The sequence below is a fragment of the Suricata suricatta genome, chromosome 4 (genome assembly GCF_006229205.1).
Source record: "Suricata suricatta isolate VVHF042 chromosome 4, meerkat_22Aug2017_6uvM2_HiC, whole genome shotgun sequence".
Taxonomy (NCBI): Eukaryota; Metazoa; Chordata; class Mammalia; order Carnivora; family Herpestidae; genus Suricata; species Suricata suricatta.
The window spans coordinates 49,971,477-49,992,016 of NC_043703.1; the positions used below are offsets into that span (position 1 = coordinate 49,971,477).

Below are 20,540 nucleotides of genomic sequence, written 5' to 3' on the forward strand. Positions count from 1 at the left end.
GCTCCTGCTGCCAATCTCTCTCTCAAAAATAAATAAAACATAAAAAAATAAAATAAAATATCAGGTAAAAGCTCACCTCTGCATAATAAATGAAGGGCAAAGCAGTCAGAAATTCTCTGAGGTTGGGCTTACCTTAAGGGGGAATCGGTATCTCCCAACCAGGTTTCAACCTCTGCATAGACAGATGGGTATTTTCCTGGTAGTCATTCATTTCTGGATACTGGGTTGGTGGGTCAGGGACCCACTGGGAAGAATGTGCTCACAGAAAGTGTTTAGTCTGCTCCAGGAAGAGAGTCCCCCTCTCAGCCTCAAGTAGAAACACTTCTCTGAGATTCCACTGTCCCCCAAATCCTTGAGCAAGCAGCACCAGGGTCACCTGTGGGCTTGTTAGAAATGCACAATCTCAGGGCACCTGGGTGGTTCAGTCAGTTAAGCCTCCGACTTTGGCTCAGGTCAGATCTCACGTTTGTGGGTTCAAGCCCCGCATCAGGCTCTGTGCTGACAGCTAGCTCAGAGCCTGGAGCCTGCTTCGTGTTCCGTGCCTCCTTCTCTCTCTGCCCCTCCCCCTCTCATGCTCTGTCTCTTCTCTGTATCAAAAATAAATAAAACATTAAAAAAGAAAGAAAGAAAAAAGAAATGCACAATCTCAAGCCCCACCTCAGAGCTCCTGAACCAGATCTGCATTTTCAATAAGATTCCCAGCAGTGTGTATGCACATCAAGGTTTGAGAGGCACTTCCCTACAAAACACAGGGGTGAGGAAAAACACACCTGGCAAAAGGAGACGGATTTTCCAAGGGTGCCTCTCCTTCTCACGTGACCTGGAGCATGGCTGGACTCTAACTTGGAGAGAGGCAGGTGGAAGGGAGCGGACATGCACATACAGTACCACGGGTCTCTGTCTCCTGGCCCAGACCCATGGCAGCCTGGTATGTTCATCATGTCCAGGCCTGAAGAGGGAAGGAGGGGTTGCACACTCAGATGCTGGGGGTGGGGGTGGGGGTGCAGGTGATCTGTGCATGAATCTGGTGCTAACCTTTGACCCTACTGGAGGGCGCACTCCTAGAGGCTTGCAGCTTCAAAACATTGAAAACACTGTGCTGGCCAAACGGAGTGTGAGCAGGCTGGGCTCTGTCTGCAGGACCCCTGCCCTACAGTAATAATAGCATTGGCTCAAATGTATTGGCAACTTGCTACACGCCAGGCACTATTATCATTATGTCCATTTTACACTTGAGAAAACTGAGGCTAAGGCAAAGGAAGTAAACTCAAATCATGCAGCTAATAAGGGGCAGAGCTGGGACTTGGATCAGGCAGTACGGTCACAAGTCTGCAGAGTAAAGCCTCCTGTACCGAAGGCCACACCCGTGGATAGGGAGTGGCCTCTATCCTGAAGGGAGGTAGGACCAGGTTCTCCTAGAAGGAATAGAACTTGTCAGGTGGCCTTAGGACAAACATGCCATTTATTATCCAAAATGGGCTGCTTCTGAGAATGAAACACGGCACTTTTATTAACCATGCTGAACAACAGGTATGACGGCAGAGAGCCTTATGGAGGGCTCCTCATAGACCTCTCCAATGGCACTGAGGCTTGAACAAGGTCTCTGCCACTCTGAGGACAGACAGGAGCTAAAGAGCGAGACAACAGAGCAACAGTGAGGATTAGTGAGCCATGTGTTGGAACCAGATTATCTAGTTGGTAGTGCTGCGGGGGGGTGCGGTGCGAGTAGTGCTGCCTGTTTTTTTTTTATCTACAAAGTCCAGTAAAGACTTGTGAAATGTACTCTTTTTCCTCCATAGCCTCCCCCCCCCCCGACCACTAGTTAGATAAACTAACCAAGAGGACAGAGTATGGTGCAGAGTCCGGTCCTCCCCTTCTCCGCACAGGGAGACCCTCCTCACTGTTACCCTCCTTGGAGCCTCTGGTCTTACAGGGGAAACTTTCTCTAAAATTACTATCCCCTTAAGTATAGCAAGGCCCTCATCCAGGAATCTGACTCTAGACTCAAACAAATAAATACCCTCATCATTTTCAAAGACATGCCTATGTCATTCTGCCCTCGCCACAACAGAGAGAGAGGTTACACTCTCTTTATTTCGTATCTGAGGCTCAGACAAGAGCAGGGAAGGTGACCAATTTTGAAACAGAGGCAATTAAACCTGATGAAAAGCAGGACTGATTGGGCTGAGTCCGTTAACTGAGAATAATTACCATCTTTTTTTTTTTTTAAGGAACTCCCACAGTGACCGCTGGGTGGTTCCTCTTGAGTAAATAAAATGAGTGAAGAAGCAGTTTTGTTTTGTATGGAACTGGCTTGAAGCAGCAGGTCCACACAAGGGAGCAGCGCCTGGGTCGTGCCTAGTCCTGGTTCATCTTTCTTCTTTATGCAGCTGCCAGCAGATGTCCCTCCCATAGCAGCCCCGGCCGCCCAGATGGCACAGAGAGCCTAATTGCCATTGTTAGCACGGATGGTGCATTCCAAAAGAGGAGAGAAAATCAGCCAGGAGAGAAAATCTCTCCTCTCTGAGGAGCCACCTACTGCCTGTGTTTAATACAGATGAGCGTCCCGCCATGCCACTCTGCCATCTGTGTCTGAGGGAGAGAACCAGAAGCCCCCTTCTTGCTTCGGGAACCATATGGAAACCATTATGAAGGGTGCCCTTGCCACTCATTGGCCCAACCCTGATGAAGAGGCGTTAGCCTCAAAAACTAAGAAGTCTGACAAGACCAACTATTGGCGAATATGTGGCACATCAGTATCTCCTATGCTCCGCCGAGGAGCCTGTAAATTGGAACACCCTCTTTGGAAACCTGTACGTTACCTAGTAAAGTGGAAAACATCCATTTCCTGTGACTTTGCAGTTACATTCTTTGAGGTATGGGTACCCTATGGAAATGCACACCTATATGTGCCAGGATAGGCTAGAATATTCATGGTAGTGTCATTCCAGATCAATCACCACAAACTCGAAGAACCCAAATGTCCATCAGCAGTGGGATGAATGAATAAGTTAGGGTAGAGGCAATCAATACCATTGCTGTTGTTATTAGACAGCAATGAAAATGAGTAAATATAATCTTGAGAGAGAGAGAGAGAGAGAGAGAGAGAGAAAAGCAAAAGACCAAAGAATACACATAGTATGATTTCATTTATATCATGTTCAAAATCATCAAAATATCAGAAACAACCCACACCACCCCCCATTGTTTTGGAATGCATTTGGGTATGGCAAACATTCACATAAAGCAAGGAAAGTATTACCTGATGTTAGTATCGTGTAGAAAATTCTGAAGGGAGGAAGGAAGTAATGGGGTTGGGGGGTTGAGGATTGTATGTAAGGTACTGGCTATATGCTATTTCTTGACCTGAGGAAGGTGGCTACACAGGCCCTTAATTCTGTATATGTACGCTTTGTGCATTTTTCTCTTGATATGTTATGCTTCATACACACACACACAGAAGAAAATGTTACAAGAAAAAAAGAAATCTCCCCAAGCCTGATGACAGCTGCCCCCTACTGGCACCCGAGGAAAGTGCAGGTTCCGGTGGCGTGAATTTGGTGAGTGGGAGGAAGATAGGAATGAAAGGGACCAGAGAGTTCAGTCTCAGAAGATTTGTACTCACATCTTTTTGGAAATTTTTTGAGTTTTATTCATGAGTTGTTAACCATTTTGTTTAGCAAATCGGTTTATCCCAACCACCTCTGTGGTGGTGGCAGATGGCACTAAAGGAACCCCCCCATAAACGCTGCTCCCTCCTCTGTGGCAAGGACCTCAGTTCCTAGAGCTCCGGGAGAGTCCGGTGGGAAAGGGAGGGGCGGGGGAGCGAGGGGCAGGTTACGTCAGCAGCAGGCGGGGTCTGTGGGGATGGATGTAAGTGTGGCCTTTACAACTGCAGCCCCAGAACAGAGCCCTGCGGACGCATTGCCAAGTATGGAAGCCTGGGAAACCAGAGTAGCTAAATATAATCACTGGAGCAAGAGCCGGGGGGGGGGGGGGGGGGGGGGGGGGGGGGGGGGGGGGGGGGGGCGGAATGCATGGAGAGCATGGAGTTTGTATGAAAATCCCATGCGGAACTAGATGACAGTAGGATAAGGGCCAAGAGGCTAGAACGCTCAACTCCCTGTTGTCAATAGCCCCATCTGGACCCTCAACCGTAGGAGAGAGAGTTTGCAAAGCAAGGCCTCTTCCAGGACCTGACAGCGCCTCTGAAAAGAAAACGCCAGAGCAGACGTTGTCAGGGGCTTAAGTCCCGAGTGGGCCAGGATGTAGTGCTGTTCTTTAACAGATGTAGTTCTGTGAGACAATGAGATGTAGTTCTGTTCTATAACACTGGGGGAAATGGCAGAATGGGACTATTCATTAATCAGGTTAAGATGTGGTTTTTCCTCTGTGTCTAATGTTAGTGACAACCCAATTTAGTAAAAGTAAAACTTAGTAAAAGAGGGGAAAAAAGTAAAACTTTAGTAAAAGAGAAAACTTAAAAGAGTCCTTGGGTCTGTGCTTGAAAATGACATTTTACATCTTATACTTTTTTTTAAATATGAAGATGTTTAGATTTCTAGATAATCTAATGCCCCACATTTCCTGAAAGACTGTATCAAGGACTTCTGCCTTGAAAGGGTTGCCCCTAAGTATAATAATGTTCCCAAGCCCAAGTTTTCAGGAAGCTATTCTGATTCAAAAATGGCTACAAGCAATAGATTAAATATAACTCTCCATTTAGTCACCAGATATTTATTAAGTGCTGACTAGGTGCCAAGCCTGGAGCTGGCCACTGTGGCTAATGCTGGATGGAGCTCCTGTCTGGTGGGGGAGGATGGTGACACAAGGGTAATATGATGGGGTGCTGAGAGCTCAGGAAGTGTGGGACACTGTGGGAGCACACAGAGGGGCTCCTACCCAGCTCCAGGATCCAGAAAGGCTACCCAGAGAAATGACATACAAACTGAGCTATGGGAGATAAGCAGAAGCTGGTCAGGTAAAGGGCACAGGAGAGCAGTGTTTAAGGTAGGTAAAAGATGGTGTGCTCAAGGAACTGGGGAGTGGAGAGAAATGAGGCCCTAAAAGCAGAAGGCACAGGCAATCAGGGGCCTCAAAGGCCATCTGAAATAGTCAAACTTTATCCTAAGCACATGAGAAACCTCTGAAGGGTTGTGAACAGATTGCTAGATTAGAAAGATTACATTGGCAGCTGTGTAGAGTGTGGATTCGAGGAAAACAAGACAAGCATCGGGCAGACAGTGGGGAAGATGTCTCTGTATCCGGATGTAAGGTGATGGTGAGCTGACACAGGAAGTGAAGGTAGCATGGAGACGTGTGGGTGAGCGAGAGGAAGAATTGATGGTTCTTGGAATGAAGGGGAAGAATGTATGCCTATTAAATAACTTTACTTCACTACCTTGGTGAAAGGAAATGCTTCATAATACAAAGCACTAATTTCTAACACAAGTAGTCAATCATTTCCTTCTAAATGTGATTGTGTACCTACTGGTTTAGGCACAGACCAATGCTCGTGAATTCAGGGATGCCATTAAGATGCTCAGCAAGCATGCCAATAGGCGCTATCCTACCTGAAGGACAAGGGCTCTGAGATCTGACTGATCTGGGTTCAAATTCTGACTCCAGTTGCTCTCCCTGTGACCAGGGACAAGTCATTTAATATCTCTAAACTTATCCTCTTGTTTGTAAAGAGGGAGAACGGTGCCTGCCTTGTGGGTTTGCTGGGAAAATTAAACTGGGTGATGCATGTAGAATCTAGCACAGTACCAGGCATAAAAGGTTTGTCCATAAAGGTCAGTTATTATTACTGGTGGTGGTGGTGATGGTGATGGTGGTGGTGGTGGTGGTGGTGGTGGTAGTGAACATTTTGGTGTTGATTCCATCATTCAAGTTTATAAATTTCAAGTTTATAAACCCTGTCTTAGCATAGCTGGTAAATCCTGTGCAGATGCATGAATGTCATTCCCTGTGTTTTTCCTGTGGTTGCTAAGCAGGTGAAAGTCAACACCATTGTCCCAAGTGCCCAGCTGACAATGGCACATTTCAGAAAGACATTGATTGATCGGACACTTACAAGCCAGGAGATGCAGTGAGATGCCCCCAGCATCAGTTTGGTCACCTGAACATGATGGTGACAATGACATCTTTGAAATATAGACAACTCTTCCTTCTCTGATCCCAGACCCAAGAGATACACAAATGGGGCTGAACAGCTTCACTGAGTCAGCACAAGGCTGTGCACCAACAAAAAGAAGATTGTGAATACACCCCAAATTGCACGAAATGCTTCACGCATGGAGCTTGAAATATTCTCCAGTGACACCGAGAGCTGAGAGCTGCCCCGAATGCTGTTGGCTAGGCAGCAGAGCGTCTAATGATGGACTGTGGAACAAGGAACTAGGAAAACAGATCAAGAAAAGTGACATGACCTTTGGGAGACTGAAAAGTAGAATGAGGCCAAGAGCTGCATTTAGCTCCACACTAAACTGACGCTTACAGACCAGGAGCTGGTGTCTGACTTTCTTCTTAGCCTCACTATCTGCTGCTTTAATTTTTTTTTTTTACTTCACCAACAACAGGTCAAAACAGATCATCCTCGAATGCTCCAACATTGAAGCAAATCAATCTGCAACTCAGCCCCATGGGGCTGAAACTGTATGGAGGATGGATATAATCATAGCAGTGTAGTGGAAAAGTATTTTCAGATTTTAACCAAGGTTCTTATGCCCTGCAACACCCTCATTGCCTCTACCCACCCGTCTCTCCTCAGGCAAACACTTTTGAATGCAGCTCTTAGTGCCTCAGGAAAGGGATGGCACAGCAGAATACTGAGAGAAAGAAAAAGTCTATTCTTAATTTGAGAGCTTCAAATTTGAAACTCACAGCTGAGTTTAAGGCAAGGACTTTTGCATTCCAAAAGCTCAGGAGAAAACCTAAGGGGCTCATACGGAAAATGCAAAGGGGAGCTAAAGGTTACTAGACCCTGGGATGTACCCCCACCACACTCCCAGGCAAGCACTGGCGGGAAGGGCACAATAAAAACCCCACAGAGAGTCTACAGATTTAAGAGCCTTCTAACAGGAAGCCAACCGGGTGGAGCAGTGGCCTGGGATGGCTGGGTGGGAATTGGAGGCAGCCGGGGCTGAAAGAGCCTTTCAGTGCTCCCAGCATGATGTGAGGGACAGCCAGATCTTCCAAGTGTGCAAGAAAAGAGCAGAAATAGCCAAGTAAAAGACAGATCTGGAAATGCCTGGCAAGTCGGAGGAGAAAATATGGCCTCCATCTTTGCTGACTGAAGCCCAGAAGGCTGATGGGAATATAGAAGGGGATGGAGGCAAGAGATGGCCCTGACCAGTGTCCAGATCTCCTCCCACAAGGATTTGGGGGAGCTGAGGCCCTGAAATGACTGAGGTTAAAACTTCCACTATCTGGCAACTTGAATGAATGGGGGAAAAGGAAGAAGAAAAAAGGGAAGGAGGGAGAGAGGGGAGAGGAAGGAAGGGGAGGGGAGGGTGGGAAGAAGAGAGCAGAGGAGAGAAAAGGAGAGAGATGAAGTTCAGGTATTTTAAAAAAACCTGAAAAATTCATTTATATTTTTGCCCACCTGACTATGTGGTGTCATATCATTATTAGTAAGTTAATACTACTCTGTTTCTTTGTAAATCGCCTACTGTGTGCCAGCCATTGAGGGCAGCACATTGTACCAGGCATTTTATAAAAATGTCCCTATTTACTCCTCCAAATAACACTGTGAGGGGGCGTATTAATCTCTTACTTTTACAAATAAGAAACCAAAGCAAAGATTTGAGTTCTTACCCCAAATGTCACAACTACTTAGAGGCAGATCCAGGATTTTATCCAGATCTTTCTCTCCACTGGGGCACAGCCAAGTGGCTTTTGCAGGGAAAAGGGACCCAGCCCAAGCACAAGCTGCAGGGATAGGAGAAGGTGGTGCAGAAATTGACTGTCACGCAGGGAGGCCCACTGGCCAGGCTGTGCACCCACACTTCACTCACGACAATGGGCTCACGTCCCCGTGGGCCGGCACAGGGGACCAGCATGCACAAAACACGCGCTCTTCCAAGACCAGCGGCAGGCTTTCCCTAACTCCTGGTGACCGTCTGCCCACAAATAGCCACACATGCTCAGCCTGGTCTGGGGGTGACTGGGGCCCTGCGAGCCTCCTGTTGTCTCCCTCCAAGTGCTCCTGGCTCTGACACCAGCAAGGACAGACCCAACACGAGTTTTGTTTGTGTTTAAGAGATCTCACAAATCCCTGTTCAATATGCATTTAGGGATGATTTATCACTTGCTCAATGGGCTGATGGCTTCCTGCACTCTTTGATTTTAGGCCTCTCATCCTGCCTAGTGGAACTGATGGTGGCGGCATGCACCCTGACGGAGGGAGGGAAGGAGCTATTTCAAACTTGTGAATAAATAATCTTTTAAGTAACAGATTTGAGCTAAAAGGGGAGTTTTGCCCTAAACACAGTCATTTATCTATAGTCAACAGCTTCTGTGATGCACGTCCTCTCCTCACAAAGCACCGCGTTCCAGTTAGGAGGTGGCTGTTCTCACGCTGGGATGTTTGAGGGCCATCCCAAGGTTGCAATGCAGACTGTGTGTATTCAATGCTTAATTGTCACTATATCTAACCACAAATCCCTTATCTCCCAAATTAAATCCTCCCTTCTAAATCCTAAAACCAATACCTTAAATCCTTTTTATTTTTTTCCATTTGCTACCCCCTCAAAATCCATATTATGTTGATTCTTCTTCCTCAGTAATCCCCAGAAGTGTCCCTTCCCTGCCCCCTAGTTAAACCTTGCATTCAAGTGCAAATCTCTCCTTCTAACGGATGGGCTTCTGGCCTCCTTGGCTTGTCTCTCCCTGGTTTCCTGCTTCTGCCTTTACTTCCTCAGAAGGGCCCATTTTTCCCTCTCTCTAGAACTACCAAAACCCAGATAAGCAATCTGTTTCTCAAAAAAGCGAAAGACAAATAATTCACCATGCGCTTCTTCTGAATCGAATTCCCTATCGTGACTCACCTTTAGAAATACCCTACGCCCTCCTGCCCTGGACTGTGGGTGCGTTGCTGGTAAATGAGATAAATTATCCTCCATGATACATAAAGTTCAATAATACCAGAAGCATTTACTGAGCTCCTATTCTATGCCACAGTGGGCACGAGGCCAGGACTGATGATGGATTGTCCGTAACTCTTCACATTCATCCGCACACAAACACTTACACACCCTGTAAGCCCAGTCAGGGCGGGGTGAGGCCTGCCTGAACACACACAGTCTGAATTACAACCTTCAGATGGCCTTCAAATATCCCAGGGTGAGGAAAAAACACCTCCTAATTGTAATACTCCTCTTTGTGAGGAGAAGATGTGCATTATGGAAGACGATAATTGTTTACAAATGATTCTGTTAAGGGGTATAAAAATAAAAATAATAAAACACAAGCTCACATTTAATGTACAGAATATGGGAATGTTCACAACAGTGTGTAAGTACTAACCCAGCTCTCAGCTCAGGAAGATAATCTTCCTCCCTCTCGTTACTTCCATTTTGGCACTTATTTACAATGAATTGTAATTGACAGATAACTTACCCAATTCCCCACTAGACAATGAGTGAATTCCTTGAAAGTAGAAGCTGTTCAGTCCCCAGTATCTGGCACAGTGCTTTGCACCTGCCACCAAGTATGTGCTCAATGACTGTTTCTTGAATGACTGAGTAAGCAAGGGATGTACCATCAGCACACATGCCGTGGATCAGGAGAGGCTTCACAGGGTGGATAAGGCCTGAGTTCTACAAAGGTGTGGAGATGTCAGAGTTTGCCAGGCATTTGTAAAATGCAGATAAATGAATACTCTAGAGCACTGGGCTGGTCAGGGGCAGAGAAGCAGACCAAACAGGCAGGTGGGGCCAGGTTGTGAAGGGCCTCATACGCTGAGGAGCCTGGCTATAATCCTGTGCAAGGAGAGAGAACCTTGGTGTTCTGTCTTCCTGGACTCCCCCAACCCTCTTAAATTACCCCTCTCCTCTGATAACATATTAACATGTGACAGCATTTCATTAAGGACAAGAGAGGGCGATGGAAATAAAAGTTCCCAAGGTCTACTCAACAACAAAGCAACAAATGACCCGATTTTAAAAAGTGGGCAAAGGACTCAAATAGCCATTTCTCCAAAGAAGACAAACAAATGGCCAATATACACATGAAATGGCTCAACATCTCGAATTATTTGGGAATTGCTAAGCAAAATTGGAATGAGATAACACTTCACACCCATTAGGATGGCCATTATAAAAATAATAACAAGTGTTGGCAAGCATGTGGAAATATGGGAATGCTTGTGCACAGTTCCTGAGAATGTAAAATGCTCTAGCCACTGTGGAAAACACTATGGTGGATCCCTAAGTAGTTACACAAAAAATTAACATATGATCCAACAATTCTTCTGGGTATATACTCAAAGAATTGAAATGAGCTGATATTTGTAAACCCATACTGAGTAGCATTATTCACAATAGCCAAAAAGTAGAAACAACCCAATGTCCACCAACAAATATATGGATAAACAAAATGTGCTCCATTATGTATCTTAAAAAAGAAGGAAATTCTGAGACGTGCTACAACATGGATGAACCTTTAAATACTCTGCTAAGTGAAAGAAACCAGACACAAAAGGATGATTATTGTATGATTCCACTCACAGGAGTACCTAAAATGGTCAAATTCATATAGGCAGAATCCAGAACAGAGGCTATGATGGGCTGGCTGGAGGAAAGAAGGAATGGGGAGTGGTGGTGGTTGTTGTTGTTTTTAAGTAATCTCTACATCCCATGTGAGACTCAAACTCACAACCCTGAGATGAAGAGTCACATGCTCCACTAACTGAACTCCGCAAAATGTGCAGTTATTTCCAATAGGTCCAGAGTTTCAATATGAGCTAAAAAGTTCTGGAGGTGGAGAGTGGGGATGGTTGCACCACAATGTGAATATTTAATGCTACTGAAATATGTCAAAGCGGTAAATTTTATGTCATGTATATTTTTCCACAATAAAAAAATTAAAATTAAAAACTTCCTGCAGACCTGATTTTCTTTGACACAGTGAATTTGAATGACTGGGGACATCTGTGGCTGCCAAATCCTCTCATTTCTGTCCCAGTTATAATGCTGGTACGTACTTTCTTGGGCACCCCTGCTATTCAATCTACTAAACCCCTTTACCTTTTGCAGACTCTTAATGAATATGTATCTTTCCATGATACATTTCAATCATTTCCCAGCCCTGAAAGGCTTTCCCAGAGTTCACCAGGTTCTGAGAGGAAAACACGGCATCTTTCACAGGTAGCCTGACCAGGTTCACACTAAAGTTTTTAACCAAATTATTCTATCCACCTAAGATGCTAAGTCTCTGGCCCTTGGTATTTTGAATACGCAGAAAAAACCTGTCAGCAGCCCATAACTAAGAAGTGTGGCTTCCACACCTATAGATGGTCAGGATGCCATTGTGAATCTTTTGAGCAAAGCCTTCTACCAAATTGTGAGAGGAAGAATATATCTGCCTCTTGCCTTCAAGAAGTGCATGACTGCTCCATGCTCTGAGAGGTTCATAAGAGCAAGAGCCATGGTAGTGGTAGGGGCAGGCAGAAAGGCAGAGAGATACTGCCAGGGACCTTGACAAAGCACTTGTGGTTCTTTATACTGAATATTAGTCAATCACAGGTAATTATTTGAAATAGTAACCTTTTTTCCAATACCTATACTTTTTTTTGCCACACCAAAGAGATGAGAATTCTGGTTTTGTTTCCTCAGGGAAGGCCTGACACAGAAAAAAATGAGAACAATAGTTTGAGAAAAAAGGTTCTAAGTTTCAAAAGGCTAGGACTTGGGGCATAAACAAAATATTTAGAATAAAATATGGTGAGTTAGAGCCAGTCTCTCCCATTCTGGAGAGTCAGATAAGGTGTGCCCCAGCTGGGAAAAGGGAAAAAAGGGTCAGAAGTTGAGAAATCTCTGTGTCTCTCTATCCCCTACCCCTGCCCAAATCATCCCAGGCATCCCCAAAAAGCCTAGCACCCTGCCTCCTTCTAGGTGAGCCCAAAGATCTAGGAAGAGTACTGAGTCTCCACAGCCTGCAGAGGACAGGAGTGATAGAAGAAACACGGCATGTGGGTTTGAAGGTAGAAGGTCATGTCAGCTTTGGGAGACCTTTGGGCCCAGAGCAACAGGGGAGAAACACTTACACCCAGTATCAGGAGAGGTGGAGAGAAACTTAGAGAGAACCAGACCAGGGAAGGATGCGGTCGGGACTGAGTTCCCAAGAGTGATCCAGCTGGACAAGTGACTGGCTACCACGTTTGAAAGAGGACATCCTAGCAGGTGTGTGGGCAGATGATGCCCGGGAACCAGATGCCCCTTCCGCTCCTGGAATAGGACACAAGACCCCATTCCCTGCCAGCCCAAACTTAGACCCAATCCCAGAAAAGGCAGAGGAGATTCTAAACTAATTGAGACTTAGTTTCTACCTCTTGGTCCTCTAATGATTCAAATTAGAAAATCTGCCGTGACGAGGGAAACAAAGTAAGCCACATTTCTTTCAGAGGTGAGGTTGTGGTCTGTGATTTGTACCTGCTGGGTATCTGTGTGTGTGTCGTGCTCCCGGGGAGTCACGTTTTACTCAAGGGGTAAGTTTTAAAGTTGACCCATGAAGTGAAAACTGAGTATACTCATAACTATGCTTGAAAAGCTCTTGATTTACTCATAAAATATACTGTGCCACTCACTATTCAATACATATAAAGCAGCCAGCTTTTTCGTCCAGCTTTGAAACAGATTGCCGGTTTGCATTTTCCAATCAAGCACCAAATATAGTGTTGGCTTTTGTTTAGAAGTGTGTTATGCCAAAAAAAAATAAAAATAAGCTTTTTTTGTTTTCTACTGCTAAAAGCACAAGCATGTTATATTATAATTCAGTCACACACGGGAACTAAGACCTCCTTGAGGGGAAAGCACAGAACCCAGTCTTCCATCTTCCTTCAGGGCACACTCTCATGAGTGGGGTGGAAGGAAATTTTCACCCACAATGTAAATTGCCTTCTCCACATATGTTTTGTGTGGTCTGTCACCTTTAAACCTAGTGCTTAATGGTGGGACCTCTGTGAAACATTCTAGAAACTCTATGTCAGCTGTAACTTCATCAACCTTAAAGCAGCCTCAGTTCTTGTTCACATTCACCAAAAGACCCTCTCACTTCAAAGAACTAGTCAGGCACGTTTTCTGGAAGGTTCTACAGGTGAATCAGAGGAAGGCTTTACATCACACCATGCGCAGCTTCATACCCAAAATCTCCTCTAGACATCCCTCCTCGGGCCTTCCTCCCCACTTTAGAGCTCCCGGGTCTCCTTTCTCCCACCCCCACCAGGCTGGCCCACATTCGGCCTTCCCGCCTCCCTGCTTCTTCCTTCCTGTTCTTTCCCTTCCCATGTTGCGTAGTTTCTCCACCTTTTGTATGCAGACTTTATCAGTTCAAACTTAGAGCCTCCTGATTATCAATTCATTCAGCAAAAAGGCCCCTTCACCTACCAGAACCCAGTCTCTTAAAAGGCAAAGGATTATATGTAACCATTTCTCCCCCATTACACATCTATTACATGTCAGCTTATTATGAATAAACCTGGAATAAATTCACCACCTGAGCAGCTACCACTTATTAACAGGCTGAATACGCTACATACTATTTATATGTTACCCCAATTACTTCCTAACAGGAATCCCAGGATGTTCTTTAATTCACAAACATGGAACTAAGGGTCAGAGAGGTGAAAGTCATCTGTGCAGTCACATAGCTCAACCTAATGTGTGCGGGTTTATTCTGGCACCACACTGCCTTCAGCCTGGGGAGAGTAAAAGGGCTTCATTACCTGAACTTCCCTTTCACATCAGATTTGTCCAAATCTGGATGTGAAAATTGTCACAGGTAAGCAGCTGCATTTTCAGGTAAGCACCCCGGCTCAGCAGTCACACGAGGACACCACCTCACCCCCGGGATCCTGGTGCCCGAGAAAAGGACTGAAACGAACACTTGGCTAGCTGATCCAGCCTCATTTGCTGACCTTCCAGTTAGGGTTGGCCACTTGACACAACTCTGATCAATGAGACAGAAGTAGAGGTTGTTGGATAGGGCTTCCGGGAAACCTTCTTGACAGGAATAGACTGGCTGGACCATTCCTCTTCTTCCTGCCTGAAACCCAGATGTCATGCCTAGAGGTGCAACCGCCATCGGAGTCGCTATGTCACATGATGGAAAGAGTCCTGACGATACACTTGAGATGAGTTTCAGCTGTGGACTACCTACCCTGGTTTGCTTTCCATGGGTGAAATATAAACTTATTTTCTAATAAAGCTGTCAGTAAGGCTTTCTGTAACTTGCAGTCTGATCCATTCCTAACTGATCCAATCACTTTCTGTGCACCCTTGACAGTTAATAAATGGTCTCTTTCCTGCCATAGGACACACCTCAACAGCACTCACTAGCCAAGGACTGACCACTGAGCTGCCTCACTCAAGCACACGTTAGGGTCTTCTGTCCCCAGATTTACAACGTCAAAACTGTCCTACCTGGGGTGCAGAGCAAAACTCATTTAGCAAATATTATATCGGAATGAATCAAAATTAGACAGGTTGTGCCCTGGTGAAGTGTATGATTAAAAGGATTAAAATAATGATAAGCTCGTGGGAAAGTTCTTTTCGTATTTCCATAAATTTTGCTTTTAATGGCCAGCTCCCCCTGGGTAGATGGTGTCTCGCCCTGGTCCCAAGGGACTCCTGATGTACAAAGAGCTCTGAATAGCAGAGTTAAGATCGGAAAGGGAAATTCTGCTGTGTCACTTTCAAACCACTAAATGGGTTCCCTAATGATTCTTGGCCAGGAGTTGTGAACATCTGAAAACCAAAGGAGACACCAAGTCTGCCAAACAGAAACCTGCAGGTTGGCAGGTTAGCAGCCACTGTCCGCCACAAGTGGGGCATCGGTGCCGATGTTAATAGGAGCCACACCACCAAGTAGTGGAGTTTGCTGTATTCACACAGGCCTTGAAGGGCACCGAGGAGCCCCTGGCCTGTCTGAGCTCTCTGCCTCTCAGAAGGCAGGCGCAAGTGTCACGGGACTTGCTGGGCCACATCGAGGCTTACACATATCAAAAATTTAGACATTAACCCCTATTTACAACATTTGTTCACAGCATACGGCCGAGAACCTTTTTAGTAAATCACTGTCTGGCCCCAAATGAAAGATGTTTGCCAATTTCTGGGTAGGCAGAAGAAGAGCTCTTTATCAAAAGCATATTAGCATATTTTGCCTCATTAATAACTTCACTGCAGCATTAATTTGCCTAATTATCGCATTTGGAATTCAACATGGTATCTAATTAATTCAAAACTCGAAAAACAAATTCAGAATTATAAAGCACACCGACATGCTTCTGCTTTATCATTCCTTCTTTCCTTTGTGTGTGTGTTTGTGCAAGCGAGGGTGTGTGTGCCCGTGTGTCTACTCGGGGAGATCATATTCTTTATTCTGTCCCACATAATAAACATTCATATTTTAATAAAATGTTTCCTTCTAACAAGGTGATTTTCTCCCAGGCCTAGCAGTTTGGGTTTCTGAGCTAACTTCAGTCCTCTCTTGCTCATTTCTTTTGCTTTCTTCTTTTTCATAGGCTTCTGCTAAGGTTTTTAGGAATATATACTTTAGAAACAAAAAGATTATGATTTTCTGGCTTGCAAAACTGTCTCATTTCCTTTCTCTACCAGCCAATGCCTTTAGCACTAAGTAAACTAACAGTATTTGTCCACATTTTCTCCTCCATACAAAGCCCTCTAACCAATTTTCAGGAGCCCAGAGTAAACATTAGTCAACACTATCAAAAATAAAAATCAAGGCATATTGACTGAACCTTCCTGAAAGGTTGGAGTTTTCTAAAAATAAAACTGCAGGACACTATAGTTCAAGGCTCAGAACAACAGCCTTAGATTCAACAATAATAGCCTCGCCATTCACCCGTGGCCTCTTACTTCTCATAAGAATATCTGATTGTAACAACAGACCATATGCTGCCATTGTAGTGGAAAGATATAGAAAAGACTTAGATCTACATGGCATTATAGGCAATACAAAATAGTTGTTTAAGTAAATGGTCCCTCCACTATGCTGGGTTTCAGGCAATTTTTGAAGCATACTTAAAGCTGTGGCTAAGAAGTCAGGTCAGGTCAATGTACTGGGGAAATTCGGATTTTAAAAGGTGCTGTGAACCATCTAATGGGAAATGCAGTTTTGGAAATCTAAGATATAAGAGTGGAGCCTGCTGTCTTCAGGTAATTCATTCTAACTCAAAGAGCAGATATTTATAGATTATGAGGCATCTCTTGCTATAGGTCAGATCCGTACCAACAATAGTCTACTTCTCTTGGCAGGTAATTTCCTACACAAGTTCTCATAAGCTATATGTTTACTGTTTTTGTTGCCTCTACACCACACTCATGACCAAGAATAGTCCGATCCAACAGTTCATACCATGAATATCAGCAATGACTAAGAAAACAATGGAGTTGCTCTGCGAGTTGACTTTTTCCTTCTGGCATATCTAATGTTAACATGTCCTTGACCCTTAGAAATAACTTCCAATCTGCCCGAAATGAACAGCCATAAAACCAGTCCAGCAAACCTTCTACCCTATGTGAGCCTTGATAGAAGGAGGACCTGTCAAGTTCTCAGTATCTTATTTTGCTGTCTTAGGATCAGGAGTAGATTACAAATTTTTCAATATTAAAGGACAAAGAGCTCAGGAAAACATGAGTCAATAAACCTTCAACAGAAGATTTAATCCATTTCAAGCCAACCTATGAAATAACACCAGAGTCAACCCTACTTGTACTGGAACCAGAAGACTGATTATTTGAGTACTGACCACTGCAGCACCAGAGATGGGTTGAATGGGCACAGGCTCTGGCTAGATCACCAGTAAAAAAAGGGGAAATGCACTAAAGTCTCTCCCATGCCTCTCTGAAGACAGGCATGAATCCACATCATAAAGCTGCCACACCATCAGGAAAGATTTACTATTTATTCAGGAGACACAGAGGCCCAGAATAACAGGGGTCTGAGGTTAAATAGCACAAGCAAGGAACTGTGTGAGCCACCGTGGTCATTCCCCACCTCTGCCTCTTCACTCCTGTGAGCCCAGAAGGCAGAGAGTGGCTTTTCAAACTTCAAGAAAATCTTAAGGGGGAAAAAAAAAAAGCATTTTCGTAAGCCTTCATGCTCAATAAAGACTGTGCAGACATAAAATCCCTCATTTAAATGGCTGCAGTTTTAATATAAAATGTATTATACAGGAAAAAGATTTTATTACCATTAAATGCTTGCTGCAATCCAACAACAGAGGAAATTGACCTTGATTCTGAATCTCCTGCCTTTTTCCTCCTTTATTCTCCTTACTGTTACTTACTGAACATACTTTCATTATTCCCCTTCCTTTTTGGAGAAGTAATAATTTTCTCTGGAAGGTTAGTAAATGCACATTGTTTTCTCAAGACAACCCAATAGACTGTTTCTGCAAAGAAATGCTAATAAAAGAATAAAGTAGAGACTTTGGAGACCAAAGAAACTCAATCTTGGAAAATAATGGAAACTGGCTTTCCCTGGTCTTGCAGACTAATTTGAGTAGAGAAGAGGAAATCCAGAGAGCCAGTGGTAAGGCAGAAAGAAGGTGAGGGATAAGAACAATAGCCCTCTGAAGTTATAAATAGGAAGTCCTTGGGAAAAAAAGAGATGGGATGCATAACTGTATCAGTAACGGTGCCAGAAGGTAGCAAATGGCATGCTCAGATTGAGCGACCCAATTGCCCTAACCCCCTTATAGGCGCTAATTTACAAAAGTGTGGGCAGAGTTGAAGAAACATTGTGCAGCAGCCGTTACCAGCCCCTAAGCCGGAAGTGGCAGGGGAGGGGCAGCTAGTCAAACCCAGGTTGGGGAGCTGCATGCAGAGGGCCACCTGGAAAAGCGGTGGCCTTCAGGAGAGAACCCAACAGAGAGAAAAGTGGGGAAAACAAATGGCCCAATCTCATTTCCCACCGACCTCTGTCCAATGCCTTGTTTGCATCTCACCTTGGCCAAACCCGGCTCTGAGCCAAAGAATAAGGGTACCATTGAAGCAACCAAAATAGGTCCACCCTCCACATTGCAGGGCAGAGTGCAGAAGGATGGAGAATGGATCTGGAGGAACTAAGAGAAGACATCAGCAGATAATGGCCAAGAATTCCAGGAAATAAGTAAGATAGTAAAACTGGAGTCAAACCAAACTTCATAGTACGAATGGTAAATTCACATGAACCTCTGATGTTAGACAGATCTAGATTCAAATCCGTCAGCAACCATGTGATGTCAAGAATCTTACACAGTGGGCCTCAGTTTCTTGCCCTGTAAAACGGAGATAATGTTGTACACCTACATGATGAATCATAATAAGACTGGGCAAAGCGTTCTAGAGTCTCAATGATTACTGGGTCCTCCACCCACCCCACTCATTCTCATCTCCTGTCTGCAGAGACTGCTCATTGAGCTTGTGTTACATGCAACAAAGAGAGAACTTGAGTCACCCGTGTCTGTGGGTGTAACTGCAGCTTCACAGCGCCCACTGGAGGAATTAGGGACACTCACCACGCTCTTGGTTCTATGGTTTTGCCCAGCAGCCTGCGGCCCGAGAATGAGCCTGGAGTAGCTGACATGGACATCACACGCTCTCTCCAGAGCTCTCCACACTAGTCACAGGGGGAGGTGCTGCAGGGCATATCATGTGGTCAGGCTACTCTGACAGATCCTTGTGGTTCTTCTGGACCCTATGTTCCTCTGATTCACCTTGATTCAGAAATAAGAGAGCACTGTAGCAGCAGCACCCGGATTGTGCACAAACCCCCTAGAAGAACCTAATGTTAGGCTTTTTTTTCCCCAAGAACAATGCCTATCTGCTTCCTTTTGTCTTCTGAGACACTGCATCTCATTCCTCAGGGCCAACCCTCAGCACAAAGATCGCTAGCACTCCCGTTTTCATGAGACATGAGGAAAGAAACTTTACAGCTTCTTCTGCACTAAAATGTAATAACTTTCTCCACACGGCTGCACAAAGGATTTCTCTGGGAACAAGGGACCAAGTTTCACAGTTGCATAAATATAAACTAAAGTAGAAATCCATCTTTGAGTCTGCAGGCACAGTCAACATTCCCATTTTTCAAGAGGCTCAAGGTCATTCTTCACTCTGTTCTTTCGGCTCGGCTTTAAAGTTAAGCTAGTTTAATAATTCATGACATCATACCCATTAAAATATGAGTATTTTCTACCAAAGGAAACAGCCTTTCTGGTTTTTTTCCCCCTTTCACGGTGGAAGAGGCCCAGACGAGGCCCTGCATCGGAAAGCAGTGACGCCCCGCAAGAGCAACTGATGAAGTTTCAGAGAGAGGCTTGCAATTTCGTCTGCCGCTGCACACAGCCAGTTTTATCATGAAAGGCCAGCGCCATATGCCAGAGGAGACAGGTTAAGCCTCTTAAATGTTCCTGACAACAATGAGCTTTCATTTGTGAAAAGTAAACATCTGCCTCATGGGGAAATAATCCACAAAACAATGGAGATGGTTATTTGTTTGTTTGATTTATTGTGACTGCATTAGGGCCGGGGGCGGGGGGGGGGGGGGTGCAGTTCAGATGCCCGTGACCGTCAAAATACAAATAATTTCTTAAACATTTAAAAAAAATTGTTTGAAAGCTTCTTCTGAAGACATCAAAGGGGAGCCCTGCAGGCCCTTAGATACTTATAGGGAGGAGCTGGTGATTTCAAAGATTAGGAAAGAGAAGATCAGAATTCAGTGGTGGGCTCTGCCACGGCTAGCATGAATCTTGGGCAAATAATTTAACATCTCTGGGACATATTTTATACATCTGTAATGAGGGTCAAAATGAAATCTAGTCTACGGAGTCAAGGGATATTATGAGACACCAGTGATTTGTGACTTTAGAAGTACTTTGTCAACTGTACAGCAAAACAAACATTAAGGTGGTGGTAGGTATTAACCATACCAATGGGACATTTGCCTCTACACTGTTAAACGTCAATAGGCAGAAGATTTCTTACTTACATGGCAAATGAAGTTTCCTCCTACTTGCAGATCTTCCCTGGAAATGGTTGCAGCCCCCAGCGTATCGATATGGCTGAGTGTGCAGGTGACAATGACCACTTGACTGTCTGTCATCTGGGAAAAAGCTGGGCCCACAGTTCCCACTGCTGTATCTGGGAAGAAGGAAAAATGATGATCATCATCAACCCCTATAGTTTGCAAAAATCCTTCTAGATTTTTTTTAATTTGACAATCACTGAAGCTGTTTAAGTGCATATACTCAGTCTTATTTTAAAATGGAAAAAAAAAACGGAGATTCGGACAGAATCCAAGTTATGCATAGGTCACAA

At 44.7% G+C, this 20,540-nt stretch overlaps 1 long non-coding RNA gene across 1 annotated transcript in view; it reads right to left on the bottom strand.

Moving 5' to 3' along the window:
• Positions 1 to 1,584: 1,584 nt before the first annotated feature.
• LOC115289440 overlaps positions 1,585 to 20,540 on the bottom strand; it is a 48,127-nt gene continuing 29,171 nt past the window's right edge. The window contains exons 2-3 of the long non-coding RNA XR_003907628.1: positions 20,212 to 20,363; positions 1,585 to 1,628 (exon numbers count right to left, since the gene is read on the bottom strand). This is a non-coding gene — a long non-coding RNA (uncharacterized LOC115289440). The remainder of the gene's footprint in view (positions 1,629 to 20,211; positions 20,364 to 20,540) is intronic.